We start from the raw sequence: 22,460 nt of genomic DNA, 5'->3' as shown, positions 1-22,460 counted from the left end.
AAAGGCTATGCTGTGCTACGGTGTGGGATGTCATCTATAATAATGACATAAAGGCTATGCTGCTGCTACGGTGTGGGATGTCATCTATAATAATGACATAAAGGCTATGCTGCTACGGTGTGGGATGTCATCTATAATAATGACATAAAGGCTATGCTGCTACGGTGTGGGATGTCATCTATAATAATGACATAAAGGCTATGCTGCTACGGTGTGGGATGTCATCTATAATAATGACATAAAGGCTATGCTGCTACGGTGTGGGATGTCATCTATAATAATGACATAAAGGCTATGCTGCTACGGTGTGGGATGTCATCTATAATAATGACATAAAGGCTATGCTGCTACGGTGTGGGATGTCATCTATAATAATGACATAAAGGCTATGCTGCTACGTGTGGTGTGGGATGTCATCTATAATAATGACATAAAGGCTATGCTGCTACGGTGTGGGATGTCATCTATAATAATGACATAAAGGCTATGCTGCTACGGTGTGGGATGTCATCTATAATAATGACATAAAGGCTATGCTGCTACGGTGTGGGATGTCATCTATAATAATGACATAAAGGCTATGCTGCTACGGTGTGGGATGTCATCTATAATAATGACATAAAGGCTATGCTGCTACGGACGGTGTGGGATGTCATCTATAATAATGACATAAAGGCTATGCTGCTACGGTGTGGGATGTCATCTATAATAATGACATAAAGGCTATGCTGCTACGGTGTGGGATGTCATCTATAATAATGACATAAAGGCTATGCTGCTACGGTGTGGGATGTCATCTATAATAATGACATAAAGGCTATGCTGCTACGGTGTGGGATGTCATCTATAATAATGACATAAAGGCTATGCTGCTACGGTGTGGGATGTCATCTATAATAATGACATAAAGGCTATGCTGCTACGGGTGTGGGATGTCATCTATAATAATGACATAAAGGCTATGCTGCTACGGTGTGGGATGTCATCTATAATAATGACATAAAGGCTATGCTGCTACGTGCTACGGTGTGGGATGTCATCTATAATAATGACATAAAGGCTATGCTGCTACGGTGTGGGATGTCATCTATAATAATGACATAAAGGCTATGCTGCTACGGTGTGGGATGTCATCTATAATAATGACATAAAGGCTATGCTGCTACGGTGTGGGATGTCATCTATAATAATGACATAAAGGCTATGCTGCTCTACGGTGTGGGATGTCATCTATAATAATGACATAAAGGCTATGCTGCTACGGTGTGGGATGTCATCTGTAATAATGACATAAACGCTATGCTGCTACGTGCCACGGTGTGGGATGTCATCTATAATAATGACATAAAGGCTATGCTGCTACGGTGTGGGATGTCATCTATAATAATGACATAAAGGCTATGCTGCTACGGTGTGGGATGTCATCTATAATAATGACATAAAGGCTATGCTGCTACGGTGTGGGATGTCATCTATAATAATGACATAAAGGCTATGCTGCTACGGTGTGGGATGTCATCTATAATAATGACATAAAGGCTATGCTGCTTGCTACGGTGTGGGATGTCATCTATAATAATGACATAAAGGCTATGCTGCTACGGTGTGGGATGTCATCTATAATAATGACATAAAGGCTATGCTGCTACGGTGTGGGATGTCATCTATAATAATGACATAAAGGCTATGCTGCTACGGTGTGGGATGTCATCTATAATAATGACATAAAGGCTATGCTGCTACGGTGTGGGATGTCATCTATAATAATGACATAAAGGCTATGCTGCTACGTGCTACGGTGTGGGATGTCATCTATAATAATGACATAAAGGCTATGCTGCTACGGTGTGGGATGTCATCTATAATAATGACATAAAGGCTATGCTGCTACGGTGTGGGATGTCATCTATAATAATGACATAAAGGCTATGCTGCTACGGTGTGGGATGTCATCTATAATAATGACATAAAGGCTATGCTGCTACGTGCTACGGTGTGGGATGTCATCTATAATAATGACATAAAGGCTATGCTGCTACGGTGTGGGATGTCATCTATAATAATGACATAAAGGCTATGCTGCGCTACGGTGTGGGATGTCATCTATAATAATGACATAAAGGCTATGCTGCTACGTGCTACGGTGTGGGATGTCATCTATAATAATGACATAAAGGCTATGCTGCTACGGTGTGGGATGTCATCTATAATAATGACATAAAGGCTATGCTGCTACGGTGTGGGATGTCATCTATAATAATGACATAAAGGCTATGCTGCTACGGTGTGTGGGATGTCATCTATAATAATGACATAAAGGCTATGCTGCTACGGTGTGGGATGTCATCTATAATAATGACATAAAGGCTATGCTGCTACGGTGTGGGATGTCATCTATAATAATGACATAAAGGCTATGCTGCTACGGTGTGGGATGTCATCTATAATAATGACATAAAGGCTATGCTGCTACGGCTACGGTGTGGGATGTCATCTATAATAATGACATAAAGGCTATGCTGCTACGGTGTGGGATGTCATCTATAATAATGACATAAAGGCTATGCTGCTACGGTGTGGGATGTCATCTATAATAATGACATAAAGGCTATGCTGCTACGGTGTGGGATGTCATCTATAATAATGACATAAAGGCTATGCTGCTACGGTGTGGGATGTCATCTATAATAATGACATAAAGGCTATGCTGCTACGTGCTACGGTGTGGGATGTCATCTATAATAATGACATAAAGGCTATGCTGCTACGGTGTGGGATGTCATCTATAATAATGACATAAAGGCTATGCTGCTACGGTGTGGGATGTCATCTATAATAATGACATAAAGGCTATGCTGCTACGGTGTGGGATGTCATCTATAATAATGACATAAAGGCTATGCTGCTACGTGCTACGGTGTGGGATGTCATCTATAATAATGACATAAAGGCTATGCTGCTACGGTGTGGGATGTCATCTATAATAATGACATAAAGGCTATGCTGCTAGGGTGTGGGATGTCATCTATAATAATGACATAAAGGCTATGCTGCTACGGTGTGGGATGTCATCTATAATAATGACATAAAGGCTATGCTGCTACGTGCTACGGTGTGGGATGTCATCTATAATAATGACATAAAGGCTATGCTGCTACGGTGTGGGATGTCATCTATAATAATGACATAAAGGCTATGCTGCTACGGTGTGGGATGTCATCTATAATAATGACATAAAGGCTATGCTGCTACGGTGTGGGATGTCATCTATAATAATGACATAAAGGCTATGCTGCTACGTTGTACGGTGTTGGATGTCATCTATAATAATGACATAAAGGCTATGCTGCTACGGTGTGGGATGTCATCTATAATAATGACATAAAGGCTATGCTGCTACGTGCTACGGTGTGGGATGTCATCTATAATAATGACATAAAGGCTATGCTGCTACGGTGTGGGATGTCATCTATAATAATGACATAAAGGCTATGCTGCTACGGTGTGGGATGTCATCTATAATAATGACATAAAGGCTATGCTGCTACAGTGTGGGATGTCATCTATAATAATGACATAAAGGCTATGCTGCTACGGTGTGGGATGTCATCTATAATAATGACATAAAGGCTATGCTGCTACGTGCTACGGTGTGGGATGTCATCTATAATAATGACATAAAGGCTATGCTGCTACAGTGTGGGATGTCATCTATAATAATGACATAAAGGCTATGCTGCTACGGTGTGGGATGTCATCTATAATAATGACATAAAGGCTATGCTGCTACGGTGTGGGATGTCATCTATAATAATGACATAAAGGCTATGCTGCTACGGTGTGGGATGTCATCTATAATAATGACATAAAGGCTATGCTGCTACGGTGTGGGATGTCATCTATAATAATGACATAAAGGCAGTGCTGCTACGGTGTGGGATGTCATCTATAATAATGACATAAAGGCTATGCTGCTACGGTGTGGGATGTCATCTATAATAATGACATAAAGGCTATGCTGCTACGGTGTGGGATGTCATCTATAATAATGACATAAAGGCTATGCTGCTACGGTGTGGGATGTCATCTATAATAATGACATAAAGGCTATGCTGCTACGGTGTGGGATGTCATCTATAATAATGACATAAAGGCTATGCTGCTACGGTGTGGGATGTCATCTATAATAATGACATAAAGGCTATGCTGCTACGTGCACGGTGTGGGATGTCATCTATAATAATGACATAAAGGCTATGCTGCTACGGTGTGGGATGTCATCTATAATAATGACATAAAGGCAATGCTGCTACGGTGTGGGATGTCATCTATAATAATGACATAAAGGCTATGCTGCTACGGTGTGGGATGTCATCTATAATAATGACATAAAGGCTATGCTGCTACGGTGTGGGATGTCATCTATAATAATGACATAAAGGCTATGCTGCTACGGTGTGGGATGTCATCTATAATAATGACATAAAGGCTATGCTGCTACGGTGTGGGATGTCATCTATAATAATGACATAAAGGCTATGCTGCTACGTGCTACGGTGTGGGATGTCATCTATAATAATGACATAAAGGCTATGCTGCTACGGTGTGGGATGTCATCTATAATAATGACATAAAGGCTATGCTGCTACGGTGTGGGATGTCATCTATAATAATGACATAAAGGCTATGCTGCTACGGTGTGGGATGTCATCTATAATAATGACATAAAGGCTATGCTGCTACGGTGTGGGATGTCATCTATAATAATGACATAAAGGCTATGCTGCTACGGGGTGTGGGATGTCATCTATAATAATGACATAAAGGCTATGCTGCTACGGTGTGGGATGTCATCTATAATAATGACATAAAGGCTATGCTGCTACGGTGTGGGATGTCATCTATAATAATGACATAAAGGCTATGCTGCTACGGTGTGGGATGTCATCTATAATAATGACATAAAGGCTATGCTGCTAGGGTGTGGGATGTCATCTATAATAATGACATAAAGGCTATGCTGCTACGGTGTGGGATGTCATCTATAATAATGACATAAAGGCTATGCTGCTAGGGTGTGGGATGTCATCTATAATAATGACATAAAGGCTATGCTGCTACGGTGTGGGATGTCATCTATAATAATGACATAAAGGCTATGCTGCTACGTGCTACGGTGTGGGATGTCATCTATAATAATGACATAAAGGCTATGCTGCTACGGTGTGGGATGTCATCTATAATAATGACATAAAGGCTATGCTGCTACGGTGTGGGATGTCATCTATAATAATGACATAAAGGCTATGCTGCTACGGTGTGGGATGTCATCTATAATAATGACATAAAGGCTATGCTGCTACGTGCTACGGTGTGGGATGTCATCTATAATAATGACATAAAGGCTATGCTGCTACGGTGTGGGATGTCATCTATAATAATGACATAAAGGCTATGTTGCTACGTGCTACGGTGTGGGATGTCATCTATAATAATGACATAAAGGCTATGCTGCTACGGTGTGGGATGTCATCTATAATAATGACATAAAGGCTATGCTGCTACGGTGTGGGATGTCATCTATAATAATGACATAAAGGCTATGCTGCTACGGTGTGGGATGTCATCTATAATAATGACATAAAGGCTATGCTGCTACGGTGTGGGATGTCATCTATAATAATGACATAAAGGCTATGCTGCTACGTGCTACGGTGTGGGATGTCATCTATAATAATGACATAAAGGCTATGCTGCTACGGTGTGGGATGTCATCTATAATAATGACATAAAGGCTATGCTGCTACGGTGTGGGATGTCATCTATAATAATGACATAAAGGCTATGCTGCTACGGTGTGGGATGTCATCTATAATAATGACATAAAGGCTATGCTGCTACGGTGTGGGATGTCATCTATAATAATGACATAAAGGCTATGCTGCTACGGTGTGGGATGTCATCTATAATAATGACATAAAGGCTATGCTGCTACGGTGTGGGATGTCATCTATAATAATGACATAAAGGCTATGCTGCTACGGTGTGGGATGTCATCTATAATAATGACATAAAGGCTATGCTGCTACGGTGTGGGATGTCATCTATAATAATGACATAAAGGCTATGCTGCTACGGTGTGGGATGTCATCTATAATAATGACATAAAGGCTATGCTGCTACGGTGTGGGATGTCATCTATAATAATGACATAAAGGCTATGCTGCTACTGCTACGGTGTGGGATGTCATCTATAATAATGACATAAAGGCTATGCTTGCTACGGTGTGGGATGTCATCTATAATAATGACATAAAGGCTATGCTGCTACGGTGTGGGATGTCATCTATAATAATGACATAAAGGCTATGCTGCTACGGTGTGGGATGTCATCTATAATAATGACATAAAGGCTATGCTGCTACGTGCTACGGTGTGGGATGTCATCTATAATAATGACATAAAGGCTATGCTGCTACGGTGTGGGATGTCATCTATAATAATGACATAAAGGCTATGCTGCTATGCTGCTACGGTGTGAGATGTCATCTATAATAATGACATAAAGGCTATGCTGCTACGTGCTACGGTGTGGGATGTCATCTATAATAATGACATAAAGGCTATGCTGCTACGGTGTGGGATGTCATCTATAATAATGACATAAAGGCTATGCTGCTACGGTGTGGGATGTCATCTATAATAATGACATAAAGGCTATGCTGCTACGGTGTGTGGGATGTCATCTATAATAATGACATAAAGGCTATGCTGCTACGGTGTGGGATGTCATCTATAATAATGACATAAAGGCTATGCTGCTACGGTGTGGGATGTCATCTATAATAATGACATAAAGGCTATGCTGCTACGGTGTGGGATGTCATCTATAATAATGACATAAAGGCTATGCTGCTACGATGGTGTGGGATGTCATCTATAATAATGACATAAAGGCTATGCTGCTACGGTGTGGGATGTCATCTATAATAATGACATAAAGGCTATGCTGCTACGGTGTGGGATGTCATCTATAATAATGACATAAAGGCTATGCTGCTACGACGGTGTGGGATGTCATCTATAATAATGACATAAAGGCTATGCTGCTACGGTGTGGGATGTCATCTATAATAATGACATAAAGGCTATGCTGCTACGGTGTGGGATGTCATCTATAATAATGACATAAAGGCTATGCTGCTACGGTGTGGGATGTCATCTATAATAATGACATAAAGGCTATGCTGCTTGCTACGGTGTGGGATGTCATCTATAATAATGACATAAAGGCTATGCTGCTACGGTGTGGGATGTCATCTATAATAATGACATAAAGGCTATGCTGCTACGGTGTGGGATGTCATCTATAATAATGACATAAAGGCTATGCTGCTACGGTGTGGGATGTCATCTATAATAATGACATAAAGGCTATGCTGCTGCTACGGTGTGGGATGTCATCTATAATAATGACATAAAGGCTATGCTGCTACGGTGTGGGATGTCATCTATAATAATGACATAAAGGCTATGCTGCTACGGTGTGGGATGTCATCTATAATAATGACATAAAGGCTATGCTGCTACGGTGTGGGATGTCATCTATAATAATGACATAAAGGCTATGCTGCTACGGTGTGGGATGTCATCTATAATAATGACATAAAGGCTATGCTGCTACGGTGTGGGATGTCATCTATAATAATGACATAAAGGCTATGCTGCTACGTGTACGGTGTGGGATGTCATCTATAATAATGACATAAAGGCTATGCTGCTACGGTGTGGGATGTCATCTATAATAATGACATAAAGGCTATGCTGCTACGGTGTGGGATGTCATCTATAATAATGACATAAAGGCTATGCTGCTACGGTGTGGGATGTCATCTATAATAATGACATAAAGGCTATGCTGCTAACGGTGTGGGATGTCATCTATAATAATGACATAAAGGCTATGCTGCTACGGTGTGGGATGTCATCTATAATAATGACATAAAGGCTATGCTGCTACGGTGTGGGATGTCATCTATAATAATGACATAAAGGCTATGCTGCTACGGTGTGGGATGTCATCTATAATAATGACATAAAGGCTATGCTGCTACGTGCTATGGTGTGGGATGTCATCTATAATAATGACATAAAGGCTATGCTGCTACGGTGTGGGATGTCATCTATAATAATGACATAAAGGCTATGCTGCTACGGTGTGGGATGTCATCTATAATAATGACATAAAGGCTATGCTGCTACGGTGTGGGATGTCATCTATAATAATGACATAAAGGCTAGCTGCTTGCTACGGTGTGGGATGTCATCTATAATAATGACATAAAGGCTATGCTGCTACGGTGTGGGATGTCATCTATAATAATGACATAAAGGCTATGCTGCTACGGCTACGGTGTGGGATGTCATCTATAATAATGACATAAAGGCTATGCTGCTACAGTGTGGGATGTCATCTATAATAATGACATAAAGGCTATGCTGCTACGTGCTACGGTGTGGCATGTCATCTATAATAATGACTGAAAGGCTATGCTGCTACGGTGTGGGATGTCATCTATAATAATGACTTAAAGGCTATGCTGCTACGGTGTGGGATGTCATCTATAATAATGACTTAAAGGCTATGCTGCTACAGTGTGGGATGTCATCTATAATTATTTGGCTGTTCTAAATTCTGTGTTGCTCAAAGCCTTGAGTAATGATCCTATTTTTGAGACAATTGGCTGGAAGGCGTCAATGCTTCAGGAAGCTTTGTTTCCCCATCATGTAATCTATCTATTTTTGATGCTGTGATTTTCCCGGCCATCATTCTGTATTTCTCTGCTCTTCTGATCTGCAGTCATGTTTTAGTTGGGTTTTGTTAGTTGGGTTCTAACTGGTCTCCATTAGTTGGACTCCAGCTCGCTGACCATAGTGTCACGAACCGGCTCGAAGACCGTAACAAAAAGTGAGACAACATGGAGATAAAGAATAACAAAATATATTTATTAACTGAAGTAAAGTAAATACAATTAACAATGGTGTGTGTTTAGGAAAACAAGAGAAAAGAGAAAGAATTCAGCAGACAGAGTGGGAGGGTTGTCACAGCAGTCTGATGATATACCAGGGACTGGGGGTGCAGTTAGGTTTGTCTGCAGTCTGATGATATACCAGGGCCTGGACATGCAGTTAGGTTTGTTTTCCTCTAGCTATTCTCCAGTTTGCTCCCAGCAGCGTTCATAGAACATAGATCACCGTTAATCTAGGCTGCAGAGTTCCTAGTTTGACAGATAATTCAACCAGTGTGTGACCAGTGGGTTTCTTTAAATGAATGAATATGAAACTGCCTTAAATACAGATGTGAAGGATAGTATGTTTTACATTCTCACTTAAAATATGCGCTGCTCTTTTTGAACGTCTCAATATAATATTATTATTTAATGAAAGGAATGAAAAATAAATTTGTGTGTAACAACAACTGCGTTTCCCTCCAGTCAGCAGACGGCGATGTGCGTCTTTCAGGCGATGCTGCCAGCGTGACGTATAATCTAGTGGACGGAACGGATCAACAACAACGAGTCAGCCACCTTGGTAGCCAACAGCCGAAACATTTAGACTGTTTCTGTGCATATTTGCCTCTGTTTTTTAAATATACTTCTGACATCTAGTTAATTGCCCCATTTAAATGTTATAGGTACATTGTTAGTCAACTAGCTGGCTTGATAAATTAGCCTAGCACTAAACTAGTCGCTCATGCTAACTAGCTAGCTAGCTAACATCTCCGACCATGAGCTCACTGATGTATTCCTCGCCTGCTAAAGAAGAGGAGGTCTGCTGGACGGAGAAAGAGGGTCTGTGGCTGAACGTTGTCGTGAAAGAGGAGAAGGAAGAGGAGGATGTCACAGTAAAACAAGAAGTAGAGGGTGAGGCTGTTACAGTGAAAGATGAAGAGAAAGACGAGTTCAGAGTGAAAGAGGAAGAGGATGTTACAGTAAAAGAAGAGGAAGAGGTGAAAGAGGAGGATGTAGTTTTTGAAGTGAAGGAGGAGAAACCGGGAGAGATAACGGTCATATTGACAGAGGAGGCAGGAGATCTGATTACCATCAGTAAGTACTGTCTTAAAAACGGGCTCTAACTGTGCAAAGGTTTTGAACGAATGTGTTCTTTTAAAGCAGTGTCATGACGTTGGCCTCTTTTGGTACAGGGAGGACAGTTGACTCCCCCCCAATCCACCCTGTGTGTAAAGGGTTGTAAAAACTCTAAAATTCCAGGAGAGTCTCTGGCCACATGGCCCATAGAGAGACACAGGAAATTCTTCCAACTCATAGAATTGGAGAGCCAAGCGACATTTTGTGTGTGCTGGAGAAGGTATGGAAGATTGGTGAAGAATCCAGCTACGAACTGATCCGCTTGGTACAATTTTGTGATACTCAGAGGAGACAATATAGCCATATTACCATAAAACTGTTTATATAATAGACTCAGACTTGCATCATATGGGTGTATGGAATGTATTAATAAGGATAAAGCTTTTGTAAGACATTGAGATGCTATTGTACTGATGTAATGTGATAGAATTGTATTTCTGTAACCAAATCTAACTCAGTCATAGGCACGCCCCCAGGGACCCATACAGGACCAGGCGTCATTTGACAAGCCTGTTCTATGGGCACTATAAAACACCCCCTGATTTACATTTCTTGAGACCAGGCCCCCACTCCATTGCGAGAAGTGGGCCAATAGGTTGACCGTCCAAGTATTCTACTGAAAGTGAACCATACCACGTGGTTAACTTTTAGACTATTGATACCGACAGAATAAGAACAAGTCTTTGATATTAATTATTAGTCTGCAGCTAAGTAAATGATATCTTCGAACGCGAAGACCAACGAAACAACCATTCGATGACGACATTAATGAATGTCGCTCTGAAAGATCCATTCTAACCGAGAGAGAGAGAGAGAACGCGGACAAAACTCCCCAACAGAACAGAACTCTCGAACAAGGATCACGACGACACATGAGCGTAAATATATATTGATTGCAATTGTTCCCGAATGAGTGAGCCTTCAATTGTCAATTGTTAATATTAATGAACTCTGTGTAACTGCCACAGCTGACCTTTTATGATCCATTGTTCAACAGGCCGACCTGCCTGTTTAGCCCACAAATCCCCATTCCTATACCAATCCTTTGTGACGATAATTACTGTTTGTATGTTTTTCTGTTAATTACTTAGTGTAGTAAATAAATGGTTTTAAGATGTATGGATGATTTTAGTAAAGACTGGGTGATTGATGTATGGATGATTTTAGTAAAGACTGGGTTCGTGCAGATACAACAATTTACGACGTTTGGAATGAGACTGGACTAGAGGTAAATACACCATTTAAACTAGAAGATAATCTGCCTATACTATAATAGAATAGAATATTATAGTACAGGAAAGTTATATTAGGAAAATTATAGCTTGGTAATCTGAATATTCTCCTTGGTGCCCCGATCTCCTAGTTAATTACAATTAAACGATTAATCAGTTTAATCGTGTGATAATAATTACAGGGAGCTAATTGATAAACATATCTTCAGTTTAATGGTACCCCCAAAGACACGACAGCAGCATACTGAAATTCTATACTTGAAAATGTTGTTCTGTACTATAGGAATTTATGTTATAATATAATGTTAAAGCTACATTTTAAAATGGGTGATTAAAGCCCTGAATGCTGATTGGCTGACAGCCGTGGTATATCAGGCCGTATACCACGGGTATGACAAAACATGTATTTTTACTATTCTAATTACTTTGGTAACCAATTTATAATAGCAATAAGCCACCTCGGGTTTGTGATATATGGCCAATATACCACGGCTAAGGGCTGTACCCAGGCACTCTGTGTTGTGCATAAGGACAGTCTTTAACCATGCTATATTGGCCATATACCACACTTCCTCGGGCCTTATTGCTGAACTGTAACATGTGTATACCATCAGAGTCCCTCCCACCACAAAATCACAACTTAATTGTCTCACAGAATGGCAAACAAGTTACAAATGAAACTTTTGACGTGTGTCTATTGTAGACCTTGCGTGGAGTGTGTATACTCGCAAAACGCAGATTTCTAAATAATGTTGGAGAAATACATAAAATAAGAAGCATTATTGAAATGAAATGGACACGTGTTATGGGGAGACTGAACATATTAGCAAAAGGACAAGTGTTTTGGGGAGACTGAACATATTAGCAAAAGGACAAGCGTTTTGGGGAGACTGAACATATTAGCAAAAGGACAAGCGTTTTGGGGAGACTGAACATATTAGCAAAAGGACAAGCGTTTTGGGGAGACTGAACATATTAGCAAAAGGACAAGTGTTTTGGGAGACTGAACATATTAGCAAAAGGACAAGCGTTTTGGGGAGACTGAACATATTAGCAAAAGGACAAGCGTTTTGGGGAGACTGAACATATTAGCAAAAGGACAAGCGTTTTGGGGAGACTGAACATATTAGCAAAAGGACAAGCGTTTTGGGGAGACTGAACATATTAGCAAACGTTTGTAAGTCTACAAAAAAACATAAAATAAAATAGCCATTTTAAGGAAAGGCTGAACTAAAGAATTATCATTTAGAAAAGATGGTAATTATTACTTTAGAGATGAAGTGGGCCACCAACAAAATGTTATTTACATTGGATCAAATACAGCCTATAACATGACATTATCTATTATTATAGAGCACTGCTCAGCCTATAAACATGACATTATCTATTATTATAGAGCTGTGCTCAGCCTATAAACATGACATTATCTATTATTATAGAGCTCTGTTCAGCCTATAAACATGACATTATCTATTATTATAGAGCTCTGCTCAGCCTATAAACATGACATTATCTATTATTATAGAGCTGTGCTCAGCCTATAAACATGACATTATCTATTATTATAGAGCTCTGTTCAGCCTATAACATGACATTATCTATTATTATAGAGCACTGCTCAGCCTATAAACATGACATTGTCTATTATTATAGAGCTGTGCTCAGCCTATAAACATGACATTATCTATTATTATAGAGCTCTGTTCAGCCTAAAATACAACATTATGTAGCCTGGCAGGTAGGAGCCAGTAAACGAGAGGTTGCTGGATCAAATCCCCGAGCTGACAAGGCAAAAAGCTGTCATTCTGCCCCTGAGCAAGGAAGTTAACCCACTGTTCCCTGGCTGCCGATGACGTGGATGTCTATTAAGGCAGCCCCCCACACCTCTCTGATTCAGAGGGGTTGGGTTAAATACAGAACACACATTTCAGTTGAATCCATTCAGTTCACTAGGTTTCCCCCTTTCCCTTTCCCTATTATAGAGCTCTGCTATAAACATGAGAGCAAGATTAGATTTTATGTTCTACATTATTATTATTATTATTATTATTAGTGCGGCCACCAAGTTTTTATTAAACTATGGAATGTTCTGAAAACTGACTTCAGGTTTTTGAGGAATCTTGCCTCACAGGAAGACAGTTTTATTTCATGGAGGTTTAATTCAGTTCTCTGTTTAGTATTTAACTTAATACTCTGTTTGTCTTTGGTAGGAGAGGGACCAGACTGTCACTCTGACAGCGGGGAGACTCCTTCAGGGGAACCAGACCCAGAGACGCCCAAACCAGCGAGACAACACCACTGTTCCCAGTGTGGAAAGAGTTTTAAGTGGTTAAGGAACCTCAAAGTACATGACAGAACGCATACAGGAGAAAACCCTTACGATTGCTTCCACTGTGGAAAGAGTTTTACCAAGTTAGGGAACCTAAAAGAGCATGAGAGGACACACACAAGAGAAAAGAGTTTCCAATGTTCCCAGTGTGGAAAGAGGTTTACCCAGTTACGGTACCTGAAACAACATGAAGAAATACACACAGAAGATAGGAAGACCTACCACTGCTCTCAGTGTGGAAAGATATTAACTGGGTTAGGGAACCTGAAAATACATAAGAGAATTCACTCTGGTGAGAAGCCGTACCACTGTTCCCACTGTGGAAGGAATTTTAGGTGGTATGCGAGCCTGAAGGAGCATGAGAGAATACACACAGGAGAAAAGCCTTACCACTGTTCCAATTGTGAAAAGAGTTTTACCCATCAAGGGAGCCTGAAAGCGCATGAGAGAATACACTCAGGAGAAACACCTTACAAATGTTCCCGATGTGAAAAGACTTTTACCCGGTTAGGGAGCTTGAAAAAGCATGAGAGAACACACACAGGAGAAAAGCCTTTCCAACATACTAATACACAGGATGATAAGACATACCACTGCTCTCATTGTGAAAATACATTTTCCCAGTCAGAGGACCTGAAATCACATGAGAGAATAGAGAGGCTGTGTTCTGACTTATGTTTTTGATTGAGAAATTGTGTTTTTGTTCATGCTACATTAAATCATATTGTATGAATGAAAACATACTGAAAAATAGGTCAACATTTTTTTTCCATCTCAAGAAATGATCATGTCGAAAATCGGATTAAAATAGTTTAAAAAATATGATGCTTTGATTATGAACTTAAGATTGATTGAATGCCAGTGTAAACCCCTAAATGTTGTTCACTATATAGTTGGGATAAGAATCTAATAGTGTTCCATTCCATCGTTTCCTCTCTTTAGAATCTAATAGTGTTCCATTCCATCCTTTCCTCTATTTAGAATCTAATAGTGTTCCATTCCATCCTTTCCTCTATATAGAATCTAATAGTGTTCCATTCCATCCTTTCCTCTATTTAGAATCTAATAGTGTTCCATTCCATCCTTTCCTCTATTTAGAATCTAATAGTGTTCCATTCCATCCTTTCCTCTATTTAGAATCTAATAGTGTTCCATTCCATCCTTTCCTCTATATAGAATCTAATAGTGTTCCATTCCATCCTTTCCTCTATTTAGAATCTAATAGTGTTCCATTCTATCCTTTCCTCTATTTAGAATCTAATAGTGTTCCATTCCATCCTTTCCTCTATATAGAATCTAATAGTGTTCCATTCCTTCATTTAAGCCACTGTAACAGTTGTGTTTAAACATGTTGACTGACAAAAGAGACGTTACAGCATGCCTGCCAACTGGCTATATGGCAAAATGTTGATATGTCGAATGTGACCAGGTTTGTGCAGATTGCTTTCAGAGGTAGGCTGTACCCAGAGTAATAGAGGACACTATATGTTTTGTTGAATGCCCAGAATTTTTATCGATAATCAAGGAGCAAGTGGGGATTTTAACGTTTATTCCGGTTTTATTGTACAATTTCTTCCCTAAAAGTAAATTGAATATTTTCCTTATTTCATCAAAAGTAGATCCATAAAATCAACACACTTCCAGCACTTTGCATGGGTTTTTTGGCAAAGTATTTTTTTACCAGGAGACTGTAGTGCCACTTTCTCAAAATGAGCATGAAATTGCTGTAGGAGGAGGGCTCTGTGTTTTATCAGGAGACTGGGGCCGATCCCCATTTAGGAATGTATGCTTTGCCTACACACTAATTTCGTGCTCTGCATACCTACCTTGGGCACTCTGAATACATATCATTAAACGGCTGATAACCCTCACGCTTGTTGGCCAACATATTTTCTCATGGAGTTTTAATTTCAATAGGGTTTTCAGTACATTCCATCTTAAGCCATCCCTTTAAATACAGTGTACCTTTTTAATTAGAATGTTGTGCCTTTTACTGAGGAGTGGCTTCCATCTGGCCACTGGACCATCAAGGCCTGATTGGTGGAGTGCTGCGGAGATGGTGTCCTTCTGGAAGGCTCTCCCATCTCCACAGAGGAACTCTGGAGTGCTTTCATAGTGACCATCGACCATCTCGGGTGGTTGTTGTCCTTGATGATCTTCTTGGCCTTCCTGTGAAATCGGGTGCTGTAGATGTCCTGGAGAGCAGGTAGTTTGCCCCCAGTGATGCGTTGGGCAGACCGCATCACCGGGGGGGTGCAGTTGCAGGCATTATCAGTTGCCGTACCAGGCGGTGATACAGCCTGACAGGATGCTCTCAATTGTGCATCTATAAAAGTTTGTGAGGGTTTTAGTTGCCAAGCCAAATTTCTTCAGCCTCCTGAGGTTGAAAAGTCGCTGTTGCGCCTTCTTCACCACATTTCTGTGTGGGTGGACCATTTCAGTTTGTCAGTGATGTGTACAATGATGAACTTTAATCTTTCCACCTTCTCCACTGCGTCCCATCGATGTGGATAGGGGGGTGCTCCCTCTGCTGTTATCTGAAGTCCATGATCATCTCCTTTGTTTTGTTGACGTTGGGCGAGAGGTTATTTTCCTGGCACCATACTCCCAGGGCCCTCACTTCCTCCCTGTAGGCTCTCATCATTGCTGGTCATCTGGCCTACTACTGTTGTGTCGTCTTCAAACTTGATGATTGAGGCTTGCGTGGCCACGCAGTCATGGTGAACAGGAAGTACAGGAGGGGGCTGAGTACCCTTCCTTGTGGGTATCAGTGAAGTGGAGGTGTTTTCTCCTATCTTCACCACCTGAGGGCGGCCCGTCAGGAAGTCCAGGACCCTGTTACACATGGCAGGGTTCAGACCCAGGGCCTCAAGCTTAATGAAGAGCTTGGAGACTTACTATGGTGTTGAATGCTGAGCTATAGTCAATGAACAGCATTCTTACATAGGTATTCTTCTTGTCCAGATGGGATAGGGCAGTGTGCAGTGTGATTGCCTCGTCTGTGGATCTATTGAGGCGGTAAGCAAATTGAAGTGGGTCTAGGGTATCAGGTAAGGTAGAGGTGATATGATCCTTGACTAGTCTCTCAAAGCACTTCATGATGACGGAAGTGAGTGCTACGGGGCGATAGTCATTTAGTTCAGTTACCTTTGCTTTCCGGGCTCCCGAGTGGTGCAATGGTTTAAGGCACTGCATCTCAGTGCAAGATTCATCACTACAGTCCCTGGTTCGAATCCAGGCTGAATCACATCCGGCCGTGATTGGGAGTCCCATAGGGCAGCGCACAATTGGCCCTGTGTCGTCCGGGTTTGGCCAGGGTAGGCCGTCATTGTAAATAAATAATTTGTTCTTAACTGACTTGCCTAGTTAAATAAAGGTTAAATAATAAATATATATATATTGGGTACAGGAACAATGGTGGACATCTTGAAGCATGTGGGGACAGTAGACTGGAATAGGGAGAGAGAGATTGAATATGTCCGTAATATGTCTCATAGCAAAGGGTCTGAATACTTATGTAAATAAGGTATTTTAGTTTTTTATTTGTAATAAATTTCCGATAATTTCTAAAAAGTTGCTTTCGCTTTGTCATTATGGGGTATTGTGTGTAGATTGATGAGCAACATTTTCTATTTAATCCATTTTAGAATGAGGCTGAAACGTGACAAAATGTGGAAAAAGTCATGGGGTCTGAATACTTTCCGAATGCACTGTAAATTAAAGTTTAAAAAAAAGTTAATTAAATACATTTAAACTTTATCTAAAAATAAAATATTTCTCTCAACTGCGTTTCCCTCCAGTCAGCAGACGGCGATGTGCGTCTTTCAGGCGATGCTGCCAGCGTGACGTATAATCTAGTGGACGGTTCTTCATAAACAGCTCGTCAACCACCTCGGTAGCTTGCTAGCCAACATAGCCGAAAGATTCAAGCTATTTATACGCTTTCGGTCTATATTAGCTACTGTGTTTTAGACACACTTCTGTCGTATCTACTTGTTAACCTATTTAATTTAATATTACGTTATTTTTTATTAGTCAGCTATAGTAGCTGGCTAGTTAAGTTAGCATTAGCCTAGTCGCTAATGATAGCTAGCTAGCTAACATCCCCGACCATGAGCTCCCTAAACTACTCCCCTCCTGTTAAAGAAGAGGAAGTCTGCTGGACGGAGAAAGAAGCTCTGGGGATGAACATTGTCGTGAAAGAGGAGAAGGAAGAGGAGGATGTTACAGTAAAACAAGAAGTAGAGGGTGAGGCTGTTACAGTGAAAGATGAAGGAAGGGGACGTTACTGTGGAAGAAGGGGTGGAAGGGGAGGATGTCGTTTTTGGAGTGAAGAAGGAAGGAGAGATTACTGTCACATTGAAAGATGATGATGAGGAGGAGATAGGAGATCTGATTAACACCAGTAAGTACCGCCTTCAATTAGTTTTTAACTTTGGATATTCGGAGTTGGCTCGTCAATACCTCTTCAACGGAGGGCCCTGGGATGATGACTGATATGTCTAGAATCAGACGACGTAGAGAACAAGCTACCCCTTGTTTTCTCCGTTCCGTTTCCAAAAAGTGACTTAACATATATATTTGAGAAGGGTCTATCTGCTGACCGCAGACTGGGGGGCCACGGCATGTAGTGATATTAATGTAGTGATGTTTTACTACACACCGTTCCCCCCAATAGAGCCATGTGAGAGTTGGGTTGGCTACACCAAAGATTATGGATATACTGACAAGATGTCTCTCCGTCCTAACAAGGGGAGTCGTTGTCCACAAAGCGGCACTGTGTGTTGTCTCGCTCCCACCTATCCTGTCTTTGGATTGGTGGATACATCTTATTATTGTAATCTGTTGTTTATATTCTATGAGAGGGTTGTTGACGTCAACCGCCTGTATTCAATGGAGAGAGATGCAAAGCTACTAGCATGAATATGCATAGCGATCTGGAGACAAACCCTATAGTGTTTTTATCAAAGTTGTCGGTATGTCAAGTGTCCACATAACAACTTTATCATTACGAAACTTCTGTTGGATCAAGTAAACCTCAAGTAGCAAATACGCCATTCATTTTGTTGTTGACCAAATTCGACACTTTCCACATTGGGATGACAATTGTTTCCACTTGGATACAACCTACTGTAGTCTACTGGCATAACCTAGAGAGTTACAACCTACTGTAACCTACTGGCATGACCTAGAGAGTTACAACCTACCGTAACCTACTGGCATGACCTAGAGAGTTACAACCTACTGTAGCCTACTGGCATGACCTAGAGAGTTACAACCTACTGGCATGACCTAGAGAGTTACAACCTACTGTAACCTACTGGCATGACCTAGAGAGATACAACCTACTGTAGCCTACTGGCATGACCTAGAGAGTTACAACCTACTGTAGCCTACTGGCATGACCTAGAGAGTTACAACCTACTGTAGCCTACTGGCGTGATCTAGAGAGATACAACCTACTGTAGTCTACTGGCATGACCTAGAGAGATACAACCTACTGTAGCCTACTGGCATGACCTAGAGAGATACAACCTACTGTAACCTACTGGCATGACCTAGAGAGATACAACCTACTGTAGCCTACTGGCATGACCTAGAGAGATACAACCTACTGTAGCCTACTGGCATGACCTAGAGAGATACAACCTGCTGTAACCTACTGGCATGACCTAGAGAGATACAACCACTGGTATGCAAGCATTTCTATGCATGCAACAACAACCAAAGTGCTTCTTCATTCATTACTCTGGTAAAGACAGTTATGCCGTGCTCCATGTTGGATCCAACATCCCTAACAAATTGATGTTTATAATGTGTTATTGTCTGCTTGATTTACTGTAGGGTCTCGTCAGTCTGTTTGGACACAGAGATACTTAGCTCATAATGTGTAGAGAAATGTTCCTTGATGGATAGGCTATTGTACAACACACAGAGCTATTTTCCTTTATTCAGGACATTTAGAATGACAACACATTACAGAGTAGCCTAGTGGGATTATTCACAAAATTATCAGGTTATGAAATGTCATGACAGACATTTTAGTTTCCTTGTTTCACCTGAAATATTAAATATATAGTCCTAGGTCTATATTATTGTTAGGTGAAGTTATGGGTCCTACAGTAGGTCTATGTTGTTGTTAGGTGAAGTTATGTGTCCTACAGTAGGTCTATGTTAATGTTAGGGGAAGTTATGTGTCCTACAGTAGGTCTATGTTGTTGTTAGGTGAAGTTATGGGTCCTATAGGTCTATGTTGTTGTTAGGTGAAGTTATGGGCCAATTTGTTAAACACTTAGTGAACAAACCCTCATTGTCAGGCTGATGGCAAAGCTAGCCAAATAACATTTTACTGGTAGAAATGTTTTTTACGTATAAAGCACTTGATTTGCAACAATAAAACAAACATTTTATTAAGCAGGACATTCAAACGAGCCTTACAATTATAATCCAAAATAATGTGAATTGCACTCATAAGCAACCTGGAAATGGAGGCTATTTTTGCTGTCAGCCTATGAGAACTCCCCTGAGTTTTCCCCCACGGTGGTGAATTAGTGAATAGACACAGAGCTTAATGTGAGTTTCCTTGAGAAGCACTCCTGATCTTGCACTGATGGTGCGCTGTAATATTCAGAATATATTGTGAAAAACTACCTCATCCATAACTTGTGGTTTCCTCATTACCAGATATACTACATCCATAACTAGTGGTTTCCTCATTACCAGATATACTACATCCATAACTAGTGGTTTCCTCATTACCAGTTATACTACATCCATAACTAGTGGTTTCCTCATTACCAGATATACTACATCCATAACTAGCGGTTTCCTCATTACCAGATATACTACATCCATAACTAGTGGCTTCCTCATTACCAGATATACTACATCCATAACTAGTGGCTTCCTCATTACCAGATATACTACATCCATAACTAGTGGTTTCCTCATTACCAGATATACTACATCCATAACTAGTGGATTCCTCATTACCAGATATACTTCATCCATACTACATCCATAACTAGTGGTTTCCTCATTACCAGATATACTACATCCATAACTAGTGGTTTCCTTATTACCAGATATACTACATCCATAACTAGTGGCTTCCTCATTACCAGATATACTACATCCATAACTAGTGGCTTCCTCATTACCAGATATACTACATCCATAACTAGTGGTTTCCTCATTACCAGATATACTACATCCATAACTAGTGGATTCCTCATTACCAGATATACTTCATCCATACTACATCCATAACTAGTGGTTTCCTCATTACCAGATATACTACATCCATAACTAGTGGTTTCCTCATTACCAGATATACTACATCCATAACTAGTGGTTTCCTCATTACCAGATATACTACATCCATAACTAGTGGTTTCCTCATTACCAGATATACTACATCCATAACTAGTGGCTTCCTCATTACCAGATATACTACATCCATAACTAGTGGTTTCCTCATTACCAGATATACTACATCCATAACTAGTGGTTTCCTCATTACCAGATATACTACATCCATAACTAGTGGTTTCCTCATTACCAGATATACTACATCCATAACTAGTGGCTTCCTCATTACCAGATATACTACATCCATAACTAGTGGTTTCCTCATTACCAGATATACTACATCCATAACTAGTGGTTTCCTCATTACCAGATATACCACATCCATAACTAGTGGTTTCCTCATTTCCAGATATACTACATCCATAACTAGTGGTTTCCTCATTACCAGATATACTACATCCATAACTAGTGTATTCCTCATTACCAGATATACTTCATCCATACTACATCCATAACTAGTGGTTTCCTCATTACCAGATATACTACATCCATAACTAGTTGTTTCCTCATTACCAGATATACTACATCCATAACTAGCGGTTTCCTCATTACCAGATATACTACATCCATAACTAGCGGTTTCCTCATTACCAGATATACTACATCCATAACTAGCGGTTTCCTCATTACCAGATATACTACATCCATAACTAGTGGTTTCCTCATTACCAGATATACTACATCCATAACTAGTGGTTTCCTCATTACCAGATATACTACATCCATAACTAGTGGTTTCCTCATTACCAGATATACTACATCCATAACTAATGGTTTCCTCATTACCAGATATACTACATCCATAACTTGCGGTTTCCTCATTACCAGATATACTACATCCATAACTAGTGGTTTCCTCATTACCAGATATACTACATCCATAACTAGTGGATTCCTCATTACCAGATATACTTCATCCATACTACATCCATAACTTGTGGTTTCCTCATTACCAGATATACTACATCCATAACTAGCGGTTTCCTCATTACCAGATATACTACATCCATAACTAGCGGTTTCCTCATTACCAGATATACTACATCCATAACTAGCGGTTTCCTCATTACCAGATATACTACATCCATAACTAGCGGTTTCCTCATTACCAGATATACTACATCCATAACTAGTGGTTTCCTCATTACCAGATATACTACATCCATAACTAGTGGTTTCCTCATTAGCAGATATACTACATCCATAACTAGCAGTTTCCTCATTACCAGATATACTACATCCATAACTAGTGGTTTCCTCATTACCAGATATACTACATCCATAACTAGTGGCTTCCTCATTACCAGATATACTACATCAATAACTAGTGGCTTCCTCATTACCAGATATACTACATCCATAACTAGTGGTTTCCTCATT

At 40.4% G+C, this 22,460-nt stretch overlaps 1 protein-coding gene across 1 annotated transcript in view; it reads left to right on the top strand.

Moving 5' to 3' along the window:
• The first annotated feature begins 9,961 nt into the window (after window positions 1-9,961).
• LOC106606985 (zinc finger protein 850-like) overlaps window positions 9,962-22,460 on the top strand; it is an 898,172-nt gene continuing 885,673 nt past the window's right edge. Inside the window, exon 1 of the mRNA XM_045711835.1 lies at window positions 9,962-10,106. The gene's annotated coding sequence lies outside the window, so the exon portion shown is untranslated. The remainder of the gene's footprint in view (window positions 10,107-22,460) is intronic.

The sequence above is a fragment of the Salmo salar genome, chromosome ssa02, assembly GCF_905237065.1.
Source record: "Salmo salar chromosome ssa02, Ssal_v3.1, whole genome shotgun sequence".
NCBI classification, from domain to species: domain Eukaryota; kingdom Metazoa; phylum Chordata; class Actinopteri; order Salmoniformes; family Salmonidae; genus Salmo; species Salmo salar.
This window is presented reverse-complemented; position numbering and strand designations above follow the sequence as displayed.